This window comes from Triticum dicoccoides, chromosome 7B (assembly GCF_002162155.2).
Source record: "Triticum dicoccoides isolate Atlit2015 ecotype Zavitan chromosome 7B, WEW_v2.0, whole genome shotgun sequence".
NCBI lineage: Eukaryota > Viridiplantae > Streptophyta > Magnoliopsida > Poales > Poaceae > Triticum > Triticum dicoccoides.
In genome coordinates, this window is record NC_041393.1 from 58027167 (window position 1) to 58048588 (window position 21422).

At 47.1% G+C, this 21422-nt stretch overlaps 1 pseudogene; it reads right to left on the minus strand.

Annotated features, from left to right (window-relative positions):
- Positions 1 to 6796: 6796 nt before the first annotated feature.
- Positions 6797 to 21422, minus strand: part of LOC119338608 — a 17338-nt pseudogene continuing 2712 nt past the window's right edge.

Genomic DNA, 21422 nt, shown 5'->3' on the forward strand with positions numbered 1-21422 from the left:
CCCTAGAGGCAATAATAAAAGTATTATTATTATATTTCCTTGTTCATGATAATTGTCTTTTATTCATGCTATAACTGTATTATCCGGAAATCGTAATACACGTGTGAATACATAGACCACAATATGTCCCTAGTGAGCCTCTAGTTGACTAGCTCGTTGTGATCAACAAATAGTCATGGTTTCCTGGCTATGGACATTGGATGTCGTTGATAACGGGATCACATCATTAGGAGAATGATGTGATGGACAAGACCCAATCCTAAGACTAGCACAAAAGATCGTGTAGTTCATTTGCTAGAGCTTTGCCAATGTCAAGTATCTCTTCCTTCGACCATGAGAGCGTGTAACTCCTGGATACCGTAGGAGTGCTTTGGGTGTATCAAACGTCAGAACGTAACTGGGTGACTATAAAGGTGCACTACATGTATCTCTGAAAGTATCTATTGTTTTATGCGGATCGAGACTGGGATTTGTCACTCCGTGTAAACGGAGAGGTATCTCTGGGCCCACTCGGTAGGACATCATCATATGCGCAATGTGACCAAGGAGTTGATCACGGGATGATGTGTTACGGAACGAGTAAAGTTACTTGCCGGTAACGAGATTGAACAAGGTATTGGATACCGACGATCGAATCTCGGGCAAGTAACATACCGATAGACAAAGGGAATTGAATACGGGATTGATTAAGTCCTTGACATCATGGTTCATCCGATGAGATCATCGTGGAACATGTGGGAGCCATCATGGGTATCCAGATCCCGCTGTTGGTTATTGACCGGAGAACGTCTCGGTCATGTCTACATGTCTCCCGAACCCGTAGGGTCTACACACTTAAGGTTCGATGACGCTAGGGTTATAAATGAAGTTTGTATGTGGTTACCGAATGTTGTTCGGAGTCCCGGATGAGATCCCGGACGTCACGACGAGTTCCGGAATGGTCCGGAGGTAAAGATTTATATATGGGAAGTCCTATTTTGGCCACCGGAAAATGTTCGGGATTTTTCGGTATTGTACCGGGAAGGTTCTAGAAGGTTCCGGAGTGGGGCCCACCTGCATGGGGGGACCCACATGGACGTGGGTAGTGGGGGAAAGGCCCCACACCCCTGGTCAAGGCGCACCAAGATCCCCCCTTAGAAGGAATAAGATCATATCCCGAAGGGATAAGATCAAGATCCCTAAAAAGGGGGGATAACAATCGGTGGGGAAGGAAATAATGAGATTTCTTTCCTCCCACCTTGGCCAACGCCCCAATGGACTTGGAGGGCAAGAAACCAGCCCCTCCACCCCTATATATAGTGGGGAGGCGCATGGGAGCTACAGACGAAGTTCTGGCGCAGCCCTCCCCCTCTCACAAGTACTCCTCCTCTCCCGCGGTGCTTGGCGAAGCCCTGCAGGATTGCCACGCTCCTCCACCACCACCACGCCGTTGTGCTGCTGCTGGATGGAGTCTTTCTCAACCTCTCCCTCTCTCCTTGCTGGATCAAGGCTTGGGAGACGTCACCGGGCTGTACGTGTGTTGAACGCGGAGGTGCCGTGCGTTCGGCACTTGATCATCGGTGATTTGAATCACGACGAGTACGACTTCATCAACCCCGTTCACTTGAACGCTTCCGCTTAGCGATCTACAAGGGTATGTAGATGCACTCTCCTTCTACTCGTAGCTGGTTTCTCCATAGATAGATCTTGGTGACACGTAGGAAAATTTTGAATTTCTGCTACGTTCCCCAACTGATATTGCTATGGCGGGTCTTGGAGCGGCGCCGATGACGCCCATGCTTTGATTGCTTTCCTAAGGGGTTATCCTCTGTTGCCTCATCGCCATTGTTTTCTTTGGGGGTGTCCACCATATATATATATCATATGAAGAGGTGGCTGCCAGCGCCCTGTGGGCGGTGGTTCCTGTTCTTCTCCTGCATCGTCGTCCATATCGTTGATGTCTTCGGAGTCGAAGTCGAGCACGTCGGTTAAATCATCGACAGTCGCTATTAACTGGGTGGTGGGTGGGTAACGAATTTCTTCGTCATCCGCTTCCCACTCGAGCCGGATATAGTTCAGCCAAGTCTCCTGACAAAGAGAGAGACCTTAATGACTTTAGCACGTCTCGGAGGTGTCAGTGCTGAAAGATGTTCGCGGCGGTGAATTCCATGATCGGTGCCCAATCAGATTCGATGGGCACGGATGCACGCGGTTCAGACCCTGAAGCCGGAGACGAGTCCGGGGGTCTGGCGACACAGATTTCCTTAGAGGCGGAGTCTGTGTTCGGCTCCAAAGCCGATGAGTGTGCGGCCTCCGTGATGGGGTCCATCCACCCGTCCTCGGATTGCGCGATCTGCTCCAGATTGAAGTCCGGAGCTGCAGCAGGTGTGATATCCTGAACACTGTCCAACGGCAGATCTTAGTCATGCTCGTTGTGGCCATTCAGCGCTCCTGACGCAGGCCCGAATCCGTCGAAGATCAAGTCTCCACGGATGTCGGCCGTGTAGTTAAGATTTCCGAACCTGACCTGATGGCCAGTGGCATAGCTATTGATCTGCTCCAGATGGCGAAGCGAGTTGGCCCGCAGTGGGAAGCCGCCGAACACAAAGATTTGTCCGGGGAGAAAAGTCTCACCCTGGACCGTATTGTCGTTGATGATTGAAGGAGCCATCAAACCTTGAAGCGACGACACAGAGGAACTCTCAATGAAAGCACCAATGTTGGTGTCAAAACCGACGGATCTCGGGTAGGGGGTCCCGAACTGTGCGTCTAAGGCTAATGGTAATAGGAGGCTGGTGACACGATGTTTACCCAGGTTCGGGCCCTCTCGATGAAGGTAATACCCTACTTCCTGCTTGATTAATCTTGATGATATGAGTATTAGAAGAGTTGATCTACCACGAGATTGTAGAGGCTAAACCCTAGAAGCTAGCCTATGATTATGATTGTTGTCCTTGTCCTACGGACTACACCCTCCGGTTTATATAGACACCGGAGGGGGCTAGGGTTACACAGAGTTAGTTATAGAGAAGGACATATAACATCCGAATCGCGAAGCTTGCTTTCCACGCAAAGGAGAATCCCATCCGGACACGGGACGAAGTCTTCAATCTTGTATCTTCATAGTCCAACAGTCCGGTCAAAGTATATAGTCCGGATGTCCGGATACCCCCTAATACAGGACTCCCTCAACAAGATTATACAAATATAAATAACCTCCACCAAAAATTCCATACCCCATCCCGAAACGCGAATTGAGTGAGCTCCCATCACACAGTCGAACTGACAATCATGGTGAGTGCCACGCACAGAGAAAGGTTAAATCCTATTTCAAGTCAGAAGGGACCCCTATATGAGACTCATGATGGTTTTTTATGTTTCTTTCTTTCTTTGGTTTTTCTTATCTATTTTTATTCGTATGTCTCTCTTCTTTCTTTCAAATTTTCAAAATCTTCGTTGAGGTTTACTTTTAGAAAAATATAGTTGTTTATCGCCTCTTTCTAGAGCAAATAGAAGAACTATTTTTAAGTATATCCAGTTGCATGAACTACTTCTTAAAATACTTGAACTCTTGTTTGCGTGTAAACCATGAGAATTATTTCTAAAATCTACTTAAAATTAAATATAAATACATGGACTTTTTTGAAATAAAGTCTATTTAAGATCCTGGGTGAAGATTAAGTAATTTCTTCACCCCGATGGAACGAATATCTTAAGGCATGAGATGAAGATTATTTTTAATGCATACAACCACTTCTATTTCGTATGTGAGCATTTTCATTTGTCACTGTTTTTCCTACTCTTTAATCATTATTCAATAAGCTAAAACTTGTTAAATATAAAGTGCATTCCCCGAAATATATATATTAAGAAAATGAGTTAAAGGGCCGTGCTACCGGGCTGGCCCATATGGAGTAATGTTCACTTCTTCGATTTTTTGTCGAAACAGACCACTTGCTCACTGGAATTGCCAAAAAAGACCCCTTCTCAGACAAATTGACAAAAAGGAATATTTGTCGAAACAGACCATCTGCTCACTAAGATTGCCAAAGAAGACCCCCTTCAAAATAAATTGACAAAAAGGACCTTTCGCCGTGGCGGCAGGCGCGCCAAGCGACACGTGGCACCTGCCGCCACGGTACCAAGCGGCAGAACTTGCCGCCACCTCTGCAGGCGGCAGGTGGGGAATAACCGGTGCAATGGAAGAAGTTGCGAACGGGCTAGGCAGGTGGGCCCCGCCGCCTGCGCGCGAGGCGGCAGCGGTCGGCCATGCCGCCACCGCGGGAGGCGGCTGTACTGTGTGTGCCCTGCGTTGTTTCGTCGTTTTCTCGTTTTTTAATCACTGATTCGTAGCTATGCGTGATTCTCATTCCCTCATCTCTGTAGCCAGCAATGTGCAGAGTTGTCGCTTTCGTTTTCGTCATTCGACGGGTTGCACCATAGATGCATATATATACACAGAGTAGGGCGTTTCGGTGCCCAGACTCATCTGCATCCGGTTAAAAAACAATTCGTAAAAAATACAAAGCAAATTTAAAAAAATTCAATTTTTTTTGCGGTGGAAAATTTGATGCGTGAGGCCCACTTCAAATTTCAAGTCATTTGGACACCTGAGCAGCTCTCAGCAAAAAAGTCAAATCGGGCTAAAACAGTACATGAACAATAAACATTTTTACAGACCATCAATTTGTCTTTTTTGCTGAGAGCTTCTCAAATGTCCAAATGATTTGAAAATTGGAGCGGACCTCATGCATCAAATTGTCTACCGCGCAAAAAAAATTGGTTTTTTTTGAATGTTTCTAGTATTTGTTTTGATTTTTTTGTCCGCGCGGGTGCAGATGAGCTCGGGTGCAGAGATGGATTTTGATACACACCCCTATTTTCCCGCCTAAACTTTCATCATCCCTATTTTCCCGTCATCAGCATTGAGCCTCTCTTCATCACGTGCTTTTGTCATCTAAGCCTATAAAATGAGGCATTGAGCCTCTCGTCATCCATCATGCAGCCACCCTCGAAATCGCTACCGCGCTTAGTGTGTCACAGTTTTTTCAGTCGGTATGAGTTTTTGCCTTGCCCGGATGAAAGCATTAGGCCGAGAAAAATGAAGAGTACGAGTTTTTTCTGCTACCAAAAGCATCAAAATAGCACTTGCATGTATGTGGCCATCACCTAAAAAGATCGAAACACAATTTCTTCAATCACGTGACCTCCTCTTTGTTTGCTACTCAGATGATACTTTTTTAACCTAATTACATACATCATTAAGGATATTAGCATCTAATCTTAATATACAAAACTTACATTTTTGCGAGATAAAAAAATTACTACGTACGGTTACTAACTTAATCATGAAATAACAGTCCATTTAATCAAGCAATGACCAATAACATTACTAACTTTTTCTTAATTACTATATTATACAGCAGGGATTCTGCTGGCTCGGAATCAGCGCCGTCTGCAACAATACCGTTGTCGGCCTACGCGTAGCAACAACAGTCCACAAAGAAGAACGAGTGTGTATATACGCATATGGTGAAACCTGTGCTATGGTGAAAACGAAAGAGGCAGCCCGCGCAGGGATTGAAAAACGACGAAACTACGCACGAACAGTGCGGCCGCCTCCCGCGCTGGCGGCTGGGCCCACCGCTGCCGCCTCGCGCGCAGGCGGCTGGACCCACCTACCCAGCCCGTTCCGTTGCACGTCGTTGATCTGGTAATTCCCCACCTGCCGCCTGCAGTGGTGGCGGCAGGTGCCACGTGTCGCCTGGCGTGCCTGCCGCAACGGCCGAGGGGTCCTTTATGTCAATTTGTCTCTGAGGGGATCTTTTTTGGCAATTCCAGTGAGCAGGTGGTCTATTTCGACCAAAAATCGAAGAAGTGAACATTACTCTATATGGGCCAGCTTGGTAGCACGGCCCTTTAACTCATTTTCTTAATATATCGGGGAATGCACTTTATATTTAACAAGTTTTAACTTATTGAATAATGATTAAAGAATAGGAAAAACAATGACAAATGAAAATGCTCGCATACGAAATAGAAATGGTTGTATGCATTAAAAATAATCTTCATCTCATGCCTTAAGATATTCGTTCCATCGGGGTGAAGAAATTACTTAATCTTCACCCAGGATCTTAAATAGACTTTATTTCAAAAAAAACCACGAATTTAAATATAATTTTTTATTTGATTTTAGAAAATAATTCTCATGTTGTACACGCAAACAAGAGTTCAAGTATTTTAAGAAGTTGTTCTTGCAACTAGATATACTTCAAAATAGTTTTTTCTATTTGCTCTAGAAACAAGAGATAAACAACTATATTTTTCTAAAAGTAAACCTCAACGAAGATTTTGAAAAGTTGAAAGAAAGAAGAGAGACATACGAATAAAAATAGATAAGAAAAACCAAAGAAAGAAAGAAACAGAAAAAACCATCATGGATCTCTTCTGACATGGAATTGGATTTAACCTTTCTCTGTGCGTGGCGCTCACCATTGTTGTCAGTTCGACTATGTGAACGGAGCTCACTCAGTTCGCGTTTCCGGATGGGGTATGGAATTTTTGGTGGAAGTCATTTATATTTGTATAATCCTATGACCAATCTTTTGTTTAAAAATAGAAAAAAGGCAGTCATCTCATAAAGTTGCAAAACATAAATCATTTGATGCATTGTAATTTTGGCACGACATTGACAACCTTGCATTAGCAAGCCCATTAGCAACAGCTAAAACAGCAGGAGTAGGATCTTGATTACTAACACTATTCCCATATGCATGGGTGATAAATAATTAAATATCCTCGCGAGAGTATAACAGCATCAGTTCTTGTGTTGTTTGCAGAGCTCAAGAATAATCCTTGCGATCTTCGGCTTTGGTATCGGCTTCGTCAGGTGAAGATCCATCCCATCTTCGATGGCCTCCTGCAGCCCTTCCTCTACAGAATTCGCCATCAGTGCAATGATCGGGGTGCGGACGCCATGTCGGGTTTCTTCCTCACGGATGCGCCTCGTCGCCTCATAGCCATTCATCACCGGCATCTGAAACAAAAAAAATTGCCAGCAACGTCAAAGATGATTAAATCACATCTTTTGAAACAAATTAACCGATGTTTGGCATGGTATTGCTTGAGAAATGTACGTACCTGGCAATCCATGAGGAGCACGTCATACGACAAGGCGTTGTGAAGAGCTTCTGTGAACATGGCCACAGCCACGGAGCCATCGCCTGCAATTTCCACGGTTGCTCCAAGATCGCTCAACATCTGCCCGTGGATTTTCTACAGAAGCATGGTGTCGTCCACAAGCAGCACGCGCATTCCCTCCAGTGGCTTGCCATCTCCAACATTGATTGGTCCCATGGGCACCGCGGGCGTGATCTCGGACGCCGACGCAGTGGTTTGATCTTCCGCCCGCATCTCGAATTGATGTGGGTGAAGGTGACCGAAAGGAGATGCCTGGAGGTCTCTCATGACCTGGAGGAGCTTGTGCAGCCGGGAGCCGTGGATGGGCTTGCACAACTCGAGGTCGCAGCAACTCGCCTCTTTAAACATCCCTAGGTCGCCATGCTCGCCGCCTCCCGGGCGGCCTTGTGGAGCCTCTCAGCGGAGATGTCGATGACTAAGAGCAAGCTGAAGGCATGGAGGTGCCCAGCGTGGTTGCCGCCCATGCCCCTGCTGCTCCGCAGGTGGATGGACATCTCCTTGGAGACGAGGCAGCGATCTATGGTGTCTTCCAAGCCGTCGCATCCTGCGCTGTGCTGCGACGACATCGACAGTGGCCTTGACGACGAGGCGCTGAAGGCGGAGCACACCTCGTCGATGGTCGGGGCGAGGAGCTTGGTGCACGAGATGGGCCAGACCTTCACCCCGACGCTCTCCATCCATGTGTGCAGGATCCGGCGGGTCTCGTCGCCGTGCACGAGGAGGATGCAGTGTCCGCCCTTGAAGCAGGCGGGCTCCCTGAACAGAGAAGGCGCCGCCCTCCCTTCCTTGAGGTTGTCTTCAAACTGTGGACTCTCGCTGGCCTTCAGGAACATGTTGAAGCCAAAGCACGTTCCCGCTTCTCCTGGCTCCTTGTCCTTGATGCTTATCTCCCCTCCCATCAGACGAACCTATATATACCAATAAAAACAACAAACAAAATCATAAGTAAATAAGAAATAACAGACACATGAGTGAACAATATAGTTTTCGAAGATAAAGAGTCAAGAACGTTTTTAGAGTGTCAAGCGCTACAAGCAAAGTTGCATGAATTTGTCTTAAATTAAATCAAATTTCTACGCATCTGGATTAACATAGGCACCTTCATCTCAAGTCACTCTTAATTTATATATAACCTCCAATTAATACAATTTTAGACTTTGGAGTGTGTAAATTTAGATAAAAGTTTAGGAAGTGGCAATTCAAAAGCGAAAAATATACATCGATGCACTTGAGAGCAGAAAGATGAGATCACTTACAAATGATTGCACAATTCCAAGTCCAAGCCCGGTGCCACCATGCCCAGCCTTCACTTGAACGTAGTTGTCAAACACAGACTCCCTCCTCTCTTCGGGTATCCCCACACCAGTGTCAACAACCTCAAAATAAAACTCAACCGAATCGGGATCAATTTTCAAGGACAAGCCGCCATTCTGTTCGGCACAATTCTCACTCCTTCGAAGCAGCCGACCGAAGACCCTAGCGGCACGACGGCGGGGCGCAAACCTCGACGGGGTGCTGATCATGGAGCCCCTTATGACGGGGCGGTTGGCCCACGCCCGGAGCATGACATGGCCTTCGTGCGTGAACTTGATGGCGTTGCCGAGAAGGTTGTCGAGGATCTGCTTGACACGCTTACAGTCACCGACGGTAGCGGTGCACCGGAGCACGGAGAAGTCGCAAGGGTCCCAGATCACCTCGACACCTCTTGACATTCCAACGACGTTCGCCAGGTCCATGGATTCCTCGAGGACATCTGCCATCCTGGACTCGACCTCTTCTAGCTGTATCTTTCCAGACTCCAACTTGCCCATGTCCAAATATATATGGATGATAATTAAGTCAACAGATGCTCAGCTGAAAACACATAGATGGTGTAAAGTTCATTTTTCTCGAATAATAAATTTATCGCTTATGCATAAATGAAAGGCACGACAACATGGTACATGGTACGTAAATGCAGCGAAATATTTTCCTAACCAGAAATTTGACGATAAAACAGTATTAGAACATGTTGTGTTTACTGGCCGTTAAGATATTCATATATGATAGTTCCATTTCAACTATCCTATATTTTAATATTTTTAGAAAAAAATAATTCTTTTTTGTAAATCAAATATTAATCCTTTACCAAACAGAGAATGATTCCTTACATATTCTAGAAATTATAAGAAAATGTTATATTTAAAACGTAGAATTGAGCTCTTGGACACTTCTACACCTAAAATTATAAACAAATTATTTGAGGAAACTTCGCTTTTACAATATGCAAAATTATAATGCTATGGTCAGGATCTAGTACTAAATAGTCCTATACATGGGAATGATATGTATGGATGGTAAGTAGGGCCATGGTTGTGGACTAACCGAAGAGCTTATTGGTGCCGACATCCATCTGGTTGAGGTTATAGATGAGGTTGGTCTTGCCGAGGGCCTCCGACCGGGAGAGATCTCGATGAGTTCGGCGACAGCAGCGAGGGAGGAGCGGATGTCGTGGCTAGCGCGGACGAAGGCATTGCTCTTGTTCATGCTCTTGCGCTCCGTTTGCTGGAGCGCTTCCTTCTGCTGCACTAGGTCGGCCTCCAGCACGACCTCCCGCGCCCCGACCTTCCACAACACACGTGCCATGAGGAAGCACACCACCATTGCCACTATCATGACTGCACACACGATGCACACGACGGCCACCCCAATCCGTCGGACCTTGGTTGCCCCGCTCAACTCGCTGAGCAATAGCCAGACTGTTGGAGTTGTGTCGAATATAGTGTACAAGGTATGTTACAGTTGGACTTGTAGTTCTATCGTGTTTACATAGGATGTGGAGTCGTGTCCTAGTAGGACACTTGTATCCTAGGCCTCTCATATATAACAGGGGTAGACACACGATGTAACCTATGCCAACATAATAGCACAGGCGCGCAAGGGGGAGCCGGCGGCGTGTGCCGGCGTCCGGGTGGCCAGTGTACGGTATTGTGACGGTGTCACGGGGAGGAGCGCCCGTAGTCAGGCCCCGGGGATGTAGCCATATCGATGAACCTCGTTAACAAATCTCGGTGTCGTGTTTGTGTGGCTGCTTGGTCTTCGAATGATCAACGGTATGCCTCAGATTTATTCTAACAAGTGATATCAGAGCTAGTGTTGCGAAGATCGGAGGCTGTGTAATCGTTGGTCTGCGAGGAAGAAAATATCGACAAAGATCTGCAGGATGTAATACGGGCGATATCGTCGGCGAGTTACGATTCCGAGGCGGATGTTGGTCGTAATTTTCACGGAAAGCGATCTCGGCGAGACAGCAGCAGGGGACGCGAGATCCCACGTGCAGAGGCCCAGGCAGGAGCCCTCTCTGCGATGAGAGGTCCAGGTTCGGGCCCAGGGGCTCTCGGCCGGCGAGGCCCATGTGGGGCACTTGCGGCTGGTGTGTTTTTGACCCGGTGGGCAAGACGCTGGGAATTGCTGGAGGCCGCGAGACGCGTCTGCGGAGCTGCTGGAGATTTACTGATAGGCACATCGTGAGGATTTGTTTGAGCAAAAAAGGCTACAGGACCACGTGTGTGTGCATGAGAGCAGTTTGGTTGGATCAAGTTCGGTCCCTTGTTCTGCTGTATGGTACACGGAGAAGCAACCACAAACAGTGACAGGAAAGAAGAAGAATTGTGCAGTTTCCATAGATGTTTTTCTTTTTGGGTCGGTTTGCTGTGATGGCTTGGAACACGTGGGCAGGTGGCGGAGGCGCGCGGGCAAGCGTGTCATATGGATGTGCATACAAGGCTTGTGGAGTCTGGTGCATGTCGTGCAGCCGGACATGTTCTGCTGGGTTGGACTGGGCAGTCTGACGGATCGACGCGAGTCGATTGGTAGAGAAGACGGTGGTGGGATCGACGACGACGACATAGGAGCGTGCTGCTGATGGTGACCGACTTCTGGGCGTGGAAACACGTGGCGCAGGCCCGACGGTTTGTGCGGTTTCGACAAGACTGGCGCGGGATTGATTCAAGGTGGTGTATACACGGAGCTTGAAGTCGATGAGGCGTGTGGGTGAACTGATCATCTATCATGGAGTCATGTTGAAGGTGGAGCTGAAGTCTGGAGGACTTCACTCGGTGCTGATTGAGGGGCTATGGCGTAAGTGCACAGAGAGTCGAAGCCTATTCAGCGGGAAAAGCGAGTGACATGCAGTTCGGACTGGAGCCCAGTGGTCTGATGGAAGCATGAAACTCGTCATCGGTCGGTGATGACCGGTGGTACTCTGCAGTGGGGGTTGAGTGGTGCGGTCTCGCGACCCTTGAGACTCGACCGGGACAGCGGAGGATCGACGCAGTAATAGCGGCGAGGCGTGTGGTGCGCACGGGGCATGGAGACAGGCAGAGGGCTCTGGTGGTCATACATGTGGTGAGACAACTGCGAATTTGACTCGGGATGACTACAAGCAATGGTGAAATTCCTTTAAGTTTCAGACAGGCGATCAATAAAGGAGCGGTGATGTTGAGTTCAGGTAACTCTTATGTGTGACACCCAATATGTGAGTTGTTCACTTTCACGCAGGTCAGCGATCAGTATGTGATGGCGTTGGACTGATACTCTAGAAGTTAGGAGCGCAAACTAGAGTAATGTGGAACTTAATTTCGCTCGAGTGTTGACTGTGGTAAAGAAAAAAAGGGACTACAAGTTGCAGGTGGAGTCACATGGAGTCTTTGGAGTAGCAGCGGTGCTCATGGGATAAACTCAAGTCCAATGTACATGGAAGTTTGATGCATGGACAAATTCAAGGTGGTGGAGTATATTCGCCAAGGTGAAGTTTGTTGGAGTTGTATCGAATATAGTGTACAAGGTAGGTTACAGTTGGACTTGTAGTTGTATCGTGTTTACATAGGATGTGGAGTCGTGTCCTAGTAGGACACTTGTATCCTAGGCCTCTCATATATAGCGGGGGTAGACACACGATGTAACCTATGCCAACATAATAGCACATACGCGTAAGGGGGAGCCGGCGGCGTGTGCCGGCGTCCGGGTGGCCAGTGTACGGTATTGTGACGGTGTCACGGGGAGGAGCGCCCGTAGTCAGGCCCCGGGGATGTAGCCATATCGATGAACCTCGTTAACAAATCTCGGTGTCGTGTTTGTGTGATTACTTGGTCCTCGGATGATCAACGGTATACCTCGAATTTATTCTAACAGACTCCCCGAAGAACAAGAAGAAATACAACCGTACATAATTGTTTGTACGATGTTGCCAGATCAAATTTTTAGACATACATATGTGTGCTACTGCGAAGAAGGAAACAAAATTTTCATGGAGAGGATAATCTTCGGATCTGGGATGGGAATATATAGGCGAATCACTTCGACTGGGCCGTTGATTTGGAAACTTTTGAGCTTTCTCTTTTACATAACTTTTTCTTCTTGAGAAGTCGATGACATTTGCTGCGAATATTTCGCAGATACTTGCCACCTTAATGCACGTTCTATGATGTGGTGTCATTAGTTAATTATAAGCTTAAATTTAGTACTTATGTGTTAGATACGCATATATGGACGATGGCTTGTGATGGATGCTAGATGGACAGGGTGTTACCAGGTTCACGCCGGAGAGGTCGAAGCTCGTGCACGCAACTTGGTCCGACCCGACGCTGTGGATCACGATACCGGGCTTGTCAATGGCGGACGCGGTGCAGTTGCTATCCGAGAACAAGGTCTTCATCAGCTTCGCCGTGGCCGGGCCTCCCACGGGCCAAAGGCTTATAAACCGTCGCCGCGCCGCTGCGCTTGTCGGTGATCGCGTAGTAAGTGTCCGCGGCCGATCGGAGACCACGGCGGTCTGGCCGACCGGCGCGGAGAAGACCACCACCTGGACGCTGGAGTGGACCCACCCGGCCTGGAGCGCCGCGGGTGAGCCGCTGTTGGCGGCGGCGATGAGCTGTGTCGCGTTGGGCAGGTGCTCCGGCCTCGTCGCTGGGACGGGGTGGCCGGTGAGACGGCCGGTCACCGGATCAACCGCCTGCTCGGTGTACCATTTGCGGCGTCTGCTCACGAGATTCGCTCTCTGCTGACCGTCCTCGGCGCGGTAGTATGTCAACGTGGTGCCGTTCACGCTGGTGTATGACATCTCGGCCACCTGAGGCTGCATGGCCAACGCCATGAACAGATGTGATCCCACCTGTCAGGTCAACACAAAAACATATATGTACATGAGTAATTCAAGTGGTGAAATTGAATGTATTGGGACGTGCCATATTTCTCACATATACATAGAATTTATATACATGCAAAAAGATACTTATTTGTCCGTGTATGTGCATGCGTATATATACATATCAATGCGCACATTTATACGGCAAATCAAATAAGATCATACGTATTAACCAGTTACCACGTCGGCCTGGGTGGTCATTAAAGATTGTTATTCAAAGTAAGAAAGTAATCGTGGTTCAAAAAAGGAAGGGCACATACGTGCTGAAATTAGTTACGATTGCAAAAAGAAGAAGGCACAGTTTTTTTTGAACATCAGTACAGACACAAGCCCTCACATACACGCGCATACACTCACCCCTATGAACGCACACACGAACACCCTATCCTTATGAGCACATTCGAAAGACTGAGCCGGCATATATATCATCTTGAAATTTACGAAGTCACCGTAGGCACCTCGTCGTCGATGGGAACGTCTCCTCCTACTGAATGCACATCGCCGGAAATCCTAAAATAAATCCAGGAATAAATGCGAGCACCAGGATTTGAACCCTGGTGGGCTGGGGATACCACAGTCCCTCTAGCCGTCCAACCATAGGTTGGTTCGCAAGAAGGCACAGTTAAACCATAGGGATGCTCGGTGTCGGAAATGAGATGATTTGTTGCTAGGGATCTGCAAAGAGTGTGCGACGATGGCGGCGGAGTGGTTGGCTTCCATGAGAGACTGCATGCCGGCGGCGACGTGCGCCAGCGACACCTTCACCGCCCTCGTGGCGGCGCTGCGCGCGGCATTATTTATGTGGGAGGAGACAGAAGAGTAGGCGACAACCACCGTAATCACGACCACTCCATGGGCAATAATCTACGTGACATCAAACACACTCACAATGAGTAAAAATAAAATAAAATGACGCGTAGTTATTAATTCAAAATGGCTTTTTAGGCTTACAAGGCCGTGACAAGCGGCGTTGCAACATGTTTCAACTCATCTAACGGTAACATTTGTCATCACATTCCATCGATATTTGTTGTGTCAATCCATCGGCATGCAAGCAATAACTCAAGATTCCGAGCGTTTTCAATAACCTAGTGGTATCGTTTGTGGTGATATTCCACTAATAGATGCAAGTGGTAAGGTAATATTCTGGGTCTTTACGCTCACCTAACGGCAACATTTGTCGTGATATTCCATCGATATGTTTAATACAACGATATGAAGAGTGATATATGAGCATACGACAAAAGAGAGTTCTTCTGGTAGTTATGTCAAGAGTGGGCTTCGCCTCACACATGTGGGGATATCCATGTTGTACGGAGCATAAGTATAACTATGTAATGATGAAAACTATGTAGAACTACTTTGGAGTCCACGCCTTACATACGTGAAAGGATATCTATATTGTATGGAACATATTCCTAATCACAAGAAAAAAATATATACTTTTTGATTCGATGCCTAAAACACACGTGGGAGATATCTGTACTGTACGGAGAGCAATCTTAATTACAAGATGAAACCTTATAGATCTAGTTTTCACGATCTAAGGAAAGAGATAGCGTACGTCTGACACGTGTGCGAGGATATATGTATTATACGAACTGAAGCATCAAAGATGAGAACCGGTTAGATCTACTTTTCGAGTCTACGCCTACTTTACAAATTTAGGAAGGTATCTATAATGTACGGAACAACAGTTTAATTACAAGATAAAAAAATTAGTAGATTTGCTTTTGAACATCGCACAAATCTATGGATGTGCAAGCATATAAATCATATGGATCTACTTGTCAGTCGGGTAAGAAAACAATGGATATGCAAGGGAAAACAATCAAGAAATAAAAACAGCTATTGAGTTTATGTAGAATAACAATATTAGCCATGAGTTTCATAAAAAGAAGCCATGTACATGAAGTGGTGTTTCATACCAGTGGGATTAAAACCCAAGAATTTTTGAAGAAACTAACCCACTTGCCAACCTCAGGCCTGAAAGTACTGTAAAGTATTCTACAGAAAGGAAATCTCTCTTAGGTGCCGGTGAATAATCCTTTCTAAGGTCGGCAGCCTTTTATAGATGCTCGGGGGAATACATTTGTGGGCTGGGAGCGCCGCTGGTTTTCCAAATCCAGCGTCACCGTTTATTTATCATGTATAGTGGCATTTTGTTCCCGCGTCACAGAAAAAAGCGATATTTTTCCTGCACCACAATAAAAATCAGTATTTAATATGTAAAAAATAGGTATTTATTATTTAAAATATTGATATTTAGTTTTCCTATCTAACATCAATGCGTGGCCCGGTATAGACAAATGTGTTGTGATAGAAAAAAGGATACTACGCGATCTAGCAATCAATTGCCAAATCAGGGCTCAATAAATTATATTTCCCTCCCGTTTGGGCACAGCCTTGCAAGGGAGCAGTGTTGCCAGCCGCACGATCGCCATCCTATTGTGCAAGTGTACAAGGATCAATTAGCTTCCTGTCTTAGATAATAGAATTATTAGTTTTGTTAAGGTAACTCTTTGTTACGTTTGATGCTAAATATAGAGCCCAGGCTCGACTTATGTTGAAGTGGCTCCGTTACTGGGAGTCAAGGACAGCTGAGATGAACCAGGTCCTTTCCCTCAAAAAATGAAAACAAATAATCAGGTCTTACTAGTTCAAACTCAACTCGTTAGTGGATCATTAGCTGGAAATCTCCAAGCACGGAACGGGGATGTGCCATTATTTTATCCGCACGCACGCGACATCGTGTGTTCCTCATGTCGAGTGTGCAATATGTAGGATGGTTTGTGTGAGAGCATACACCATGTCACCTATACTCTGATGAGAAGACAAGACACATACATAGTTCTTCCTTGCATATTGTAGTTAGTGGATCTCTCTGATTGATTTTGATATAAGCATGTAGACTAAATAGACTCATTTTGATGGGCACAGTTTCTTTCTAAATGGGATCTAGCTAAAAGGATAGCGGATACAACCAGATAATCAGGTAACTAAACCCATAGGCACGAAAATAACCATGAGAAAATTGGAAAGTTATAACCAAGGCTATAGGCCTCAAAGTTCTTGGCAAAACCACAACCAAACTCATCCTTGTTGCCCCATCTAGTTCTGGATGGCGAAGAACAACATCGAGAAATCTTAGTCATTGAAGACCTCTAGATGAGCAAATCTTGTTGAATGGTTACACTGTATTGCCAAACTAGGCCATTCGCCTTGCTCGCCAAGGCTCGAATGAAGGTGTTGTTGGAAAATATGGCACCGTCGACAACTATGTCTCTCCAAAGTATAGCAACGAGAACCAAAACATCTTGCAAAAAGGCTGATAGGACCGATAAAAAACTCAGAGGCTCCTTGACAATGCCAGACCAAGCACCACCGAGACAGTCTTACAGTTGGAGAACTTTTATTCGAGATAGCACGGCAATCACCAAACCTAAATAAAGAACTGTTGCTACACACTGCACGAGAGATGTGGGTTCCCTCCCTCAGTCTTATGGTGTTGGTGTGACGTCTCTGGACATAAGGGAGCATCAATTGGATATGACTAGAGGGTTGTGATGCTTGATGGAGGTGTCATTGCTGTCGTTTGTCCTTTTGGGAGAATAATGGAGCTTCAGTTGAACGATTGCCTACCACAACTTTTAATTAAGATGAAATGGATGAGCTTGGTGTGACTTTTTCAAAACAACTTACGGGTTATATTAGAAACAATCACTGCAAACCAAACAAAATCTAACACCTTGACCCACCAAATCTCTTGTGCCTTTCCCTCCCCCCTATCTTATGAATTCGCTCCCGTCTAACATGCCACATATTTGTGCCGGCCACAGCTACATCATCAACACACCGCATCTCCCAAATATCTCCATTCTCTCTCTCTCTCTCTCTCTCTCTCTCTCTCTCTCTCTCTCTCTCTCTCTCTGGCAATGATAATTTCAACATATTATTTATCGACCCTTTGGAAGCTCTTCTTGTCCACGTTATCATGTACATGTCTGGCTAAAATTGCCTCTAAGGTAGGATAGGCCAAATCTGAGAGGCTTTTCAGTTTAATTTTCTTAAGAATGATGTTAATTTGTGCAAACTTTTAGTTGGAAATGCTTGATTATTTTGTACTTTGTTTGAAGCTAGTTGAAATTTGCACAAAATTTTATGATCTGTCAAAGCTTGCAGTTTTTTTGGGTTAAAACCTATTGAAAATTGTAAAGATTTTCTGGATTTTGGTTGGAAGTGACATACAGTCAATGAAAGTTTGTGAATACCATTGAAGTTCAATTACAAATATGATTTTCCCTTCATGAGAGGTGTGTATATTGTTGAAAGTTGTTCATAGGCTTGTAATACGTTGAGCTCATCGCTGCTAATCACCATGTATGCCCAGTGGCAGATCTGCAAGGTGGCCAGGGTGGATTGCGACCCACCCTAGAATTGTGAAACTGCTTATATACATATATATCTAATTGGGCCAGAGAGGAAAAAAGGCCCACTAACCTATCCAGGGACGACGCAGCCACGGTCCACATCGAGCAGAACCCTCGTCACCCTCGCGCACCAACTCAACCCCGACGACCGTCACCCAGCCGGCCAGCCAGCTCGCCGTCGCGGTGTCGCCAGTCGCTGCCGAGCCCAGCCCGCCTAGTTCTGCAGCGCCCCCGTCCGGCCGCCCACCCAATCACTATCATCCCCGCCCCTGCGCTACACGTGGTTGCGCACCTGCGTCCCGGTGGTCCTGTCGTCCCGCCTCCACTTCCCGTCTTCCCGCCGGCCCGGCCGCCCCCCAGCAAAGCCCCACCACGGTGACAAACAAGTTACACGTACTTTTTGCCCCAATTTCAGACTTAGGGGTTGCCTATTTACCTCAATTTCCTTCACTAACACATACATAATCGGTCTATATGCTTAAATTCGAATAATGCAGAAATGGTGTAAAATTTTAGTTGGCTTGAAAGAAGCCACACAAAGGCTTGAATTTTGCCTCAATTAGTATCATTATAGTTAGCTTGAATGAAGCCAACTATCATTTCTGCCTCAATTACTTTCATTTTGCACATAATGAATCAATTTCCTTGTGTATTGATAGGAAGTAAATTTTTATTACAGAATTTTTGAAGCATAGGCTTCTTTATGCAAAACTTATGCGACCTGGGCGAAAGCCCAAACTCTCCGGTTGGGTGGTGATGGCTCTCTGGCATCATTGTCCTTCATGAAGGCGCCACCTTTGGTCGGCGGATGGGTGGTCGAGGCTTTGCAAGAGGGGGGTTGTCTTCCTCGGTGGTGTTCCTGCTCGGTTGCTTTCGATCGATGTTGATTCGGGCTGCGGCAGTGACGGAGTATGGGTTGTGGCGGTGCGAGCTGAGGCAGCCTAGCTTGCAGTTCTCTCCCCGGCATCCTGTTGGCCTGGCCTTCCGCTCGGGTGAGCGGCTTTACCTGCCGACGGCGTGGCGCCCTACGGTCCGGGGCGAGGGGGCTTGGGCCTTCTTCGGAGGTAGAGACGGCTTGTGGTTTGACGTTGGTTGCCTCAACAGAGTTAACGATGTGTGGCCTCCTCCGACTGCGGGTTTCGGCCCTGTCCTAGTCATGTCATAGTCAGGATCGGGTTTGCTGACTTACTGGTCCTTCCGGTGTCTTGTATCTTTACCGTTCTTGCTCTTTTTATTTTCTTTTGTTGTACTGCCCTTTATCGTCAAATTTATGCAAAACTTAGTATTAATTGAGAATTCTAGTGTGCATGTAAGACCATATTGATCTATTTCTATGTGATACCGAGAACTAGTTAGAATGTTCACATGTCATATTTCTTGTCAATTTTTTTGGGGGTGGACCACCCTGATGGCAAATGCTAGCTCCGCCACTTTGTATGACCCTCCATAGAATCAAGTTTGAAGTAGAGGAGAACATCCAAGAAGTTGAAGGGAGGGTTGATGGGATGAACCATCGGGTTGGTCACTTTCCAAAAAAGGGGAAGCTTTGTGTTGTTTCCTACTATGTGGATCGGATGGTCCTATGGGTTACTGTAAATTATCATTGCCTTTATTCAAACTCGTTTCATTTAATTTCATTTTTTGAAACAGAGTGAGAGTCTGCCATTACATTTTATTGCCATCAATGGGGTGCAGGACATGGGAACTTTCCCCAGTAGCTCACGACACACACCATCTGACTAAACAAATAGAAAAAGAACATAAAAGGAAATGGAAGACACCTAATCAGCCCCCGCGCCGCTTCCTACCAAGGGTGACTTGGCCGGCGGCCCAACCCTGGCGGCCTCCTACCCACTTACGTCTCTCTCCCACTCGCCGTCGCCTCCATTGGGCAAAGCCGGCATGGACCTTGCGACGGCGGGGACTGTTCCTACTGTAGCGGGCGACATCTCTCGCGAGCAGGGATGCTCATGGAGGTGATTGGCAAGGGGTTGTGTTCGTCGGTGGTGGATTCCATCAGCGTGTGAGAGTGGATCAATAGTGTGAACATGCGATGGGGTGGTGGCTAGGTGCGGGGGCCCCGATCACGCGGGCCTCCTACACCCGTGTGGTGGTGTGGACCCAGATGGATCTGGCGCTTAGAGCATCTCCGATAGATGATATAGATGCATAAAATTCTACTGTAAATTTACATCTAACGTAAAATGCATCACCAAGTGATGCAAATATACATCACTAGCCGTTCGGTGATGTAAATGCCCAACAGCAGCGCGAACGCCCAACTGCAAATCTGAAATAGCCTGCTTCCCGCAGCCGGTGATTTAACCCTGAAAACGTTGCCGCCGTTGGTCGTCTGTCCACCCCGACCCTGCCGCCCATGCCCGTACAAAAGATGTTCCACTGGAGCCCCCACCGACCCACCGATTTGTATACGCCACCACCGCTTTTTTGGCCGATGCGCGTGTTCACTGAAATGCAGACTGCCTGTAGTAATAGTGGCAGATCTTAGGTATGGGGTCCTAAACTGTGAATCTAGGAACGCTGGCGAACAGGAGACAAAGGCGATGTTGTTACCCAGGTTCGGGCCCTCTCGAAGAGGTAAAACTCTACGTCCTGCTTTGATTGTATTGATGATGGAGTATTGAGTACAGGATGATCTACCTCGAGATCGTATGTTGTGTTCTAAACCCAAGGCTAGTATTCGTGATTCTGTCCCTATGGACTAAATCCTCTAGCTTATATAGTTGCCAGGGGAATCTAGGGTTACACATGGTCGGTTACCAACTTAGCAACATACACACCAACAGCCGGAGTAATCCTTGAAGTACACGCCAAGTCTTCAGTAAAGTCCATCGTGATCACGGCGGGGTTCCAGGCTTCTAGAGTCCTTCCTTGTGATATCAGTGGGCCATAAGCAAGGCCCATGGACGGTGGGCTGATGACCCACAAGTATTGTTGGAGAACGTTGCGTGGGAAACAAAAAAGTTCCTACGCTCACTAAGATCAATGTAGTAGATGACCATATACGAGAGGAGCGATTGGACCTTCATACCCTTGTAGATCACTAAGCGGAAGTGTTAAGAAACGAGGTTGATGTAGTCGAACGTCTTTGTAATCCAATCACGATCCGTCCCACGAACTCCCTATCCAAGTGTCGAACGGACGGCACCTCCGCGTACAACACACGTACAACTTGATGACGCCTTCACCTCCTCGATCTAGGGAGCGATGGTGAAGTAGTAGCTCGAGTCCTCCAGCAGCACAACAATGTTGTGGCGGCGGTGCTGGTGGAATCTCAGCAGGGCTTCGCCAAGCTATGCCGAGAAGAAGATGGACTACGAGGGAGAGGAAGGGCAGCGCCGTGGCGTGGAGATGTGCTCAATGGTGCGGCTGCCCTCTCTCTACCTCTCTACATATAGGGGCAAGGGGGAGAGGGGGGCGCCCCCAAGGGATCCCATCTAGGGCTGGCGGCCACAAGAGGGAAACCCTAGATGGGTTCTCCCCCATAGGAGACTTGGCCCCTAAGCCAGGTGGAGGCAAACCCTAGGGAGGCGCCCCCACCTCTTCTAGCAACGTGGGATGGGCTGAGGGGGGCACACATACCCTTAGTGGGCTGGTGTGACCCCTCC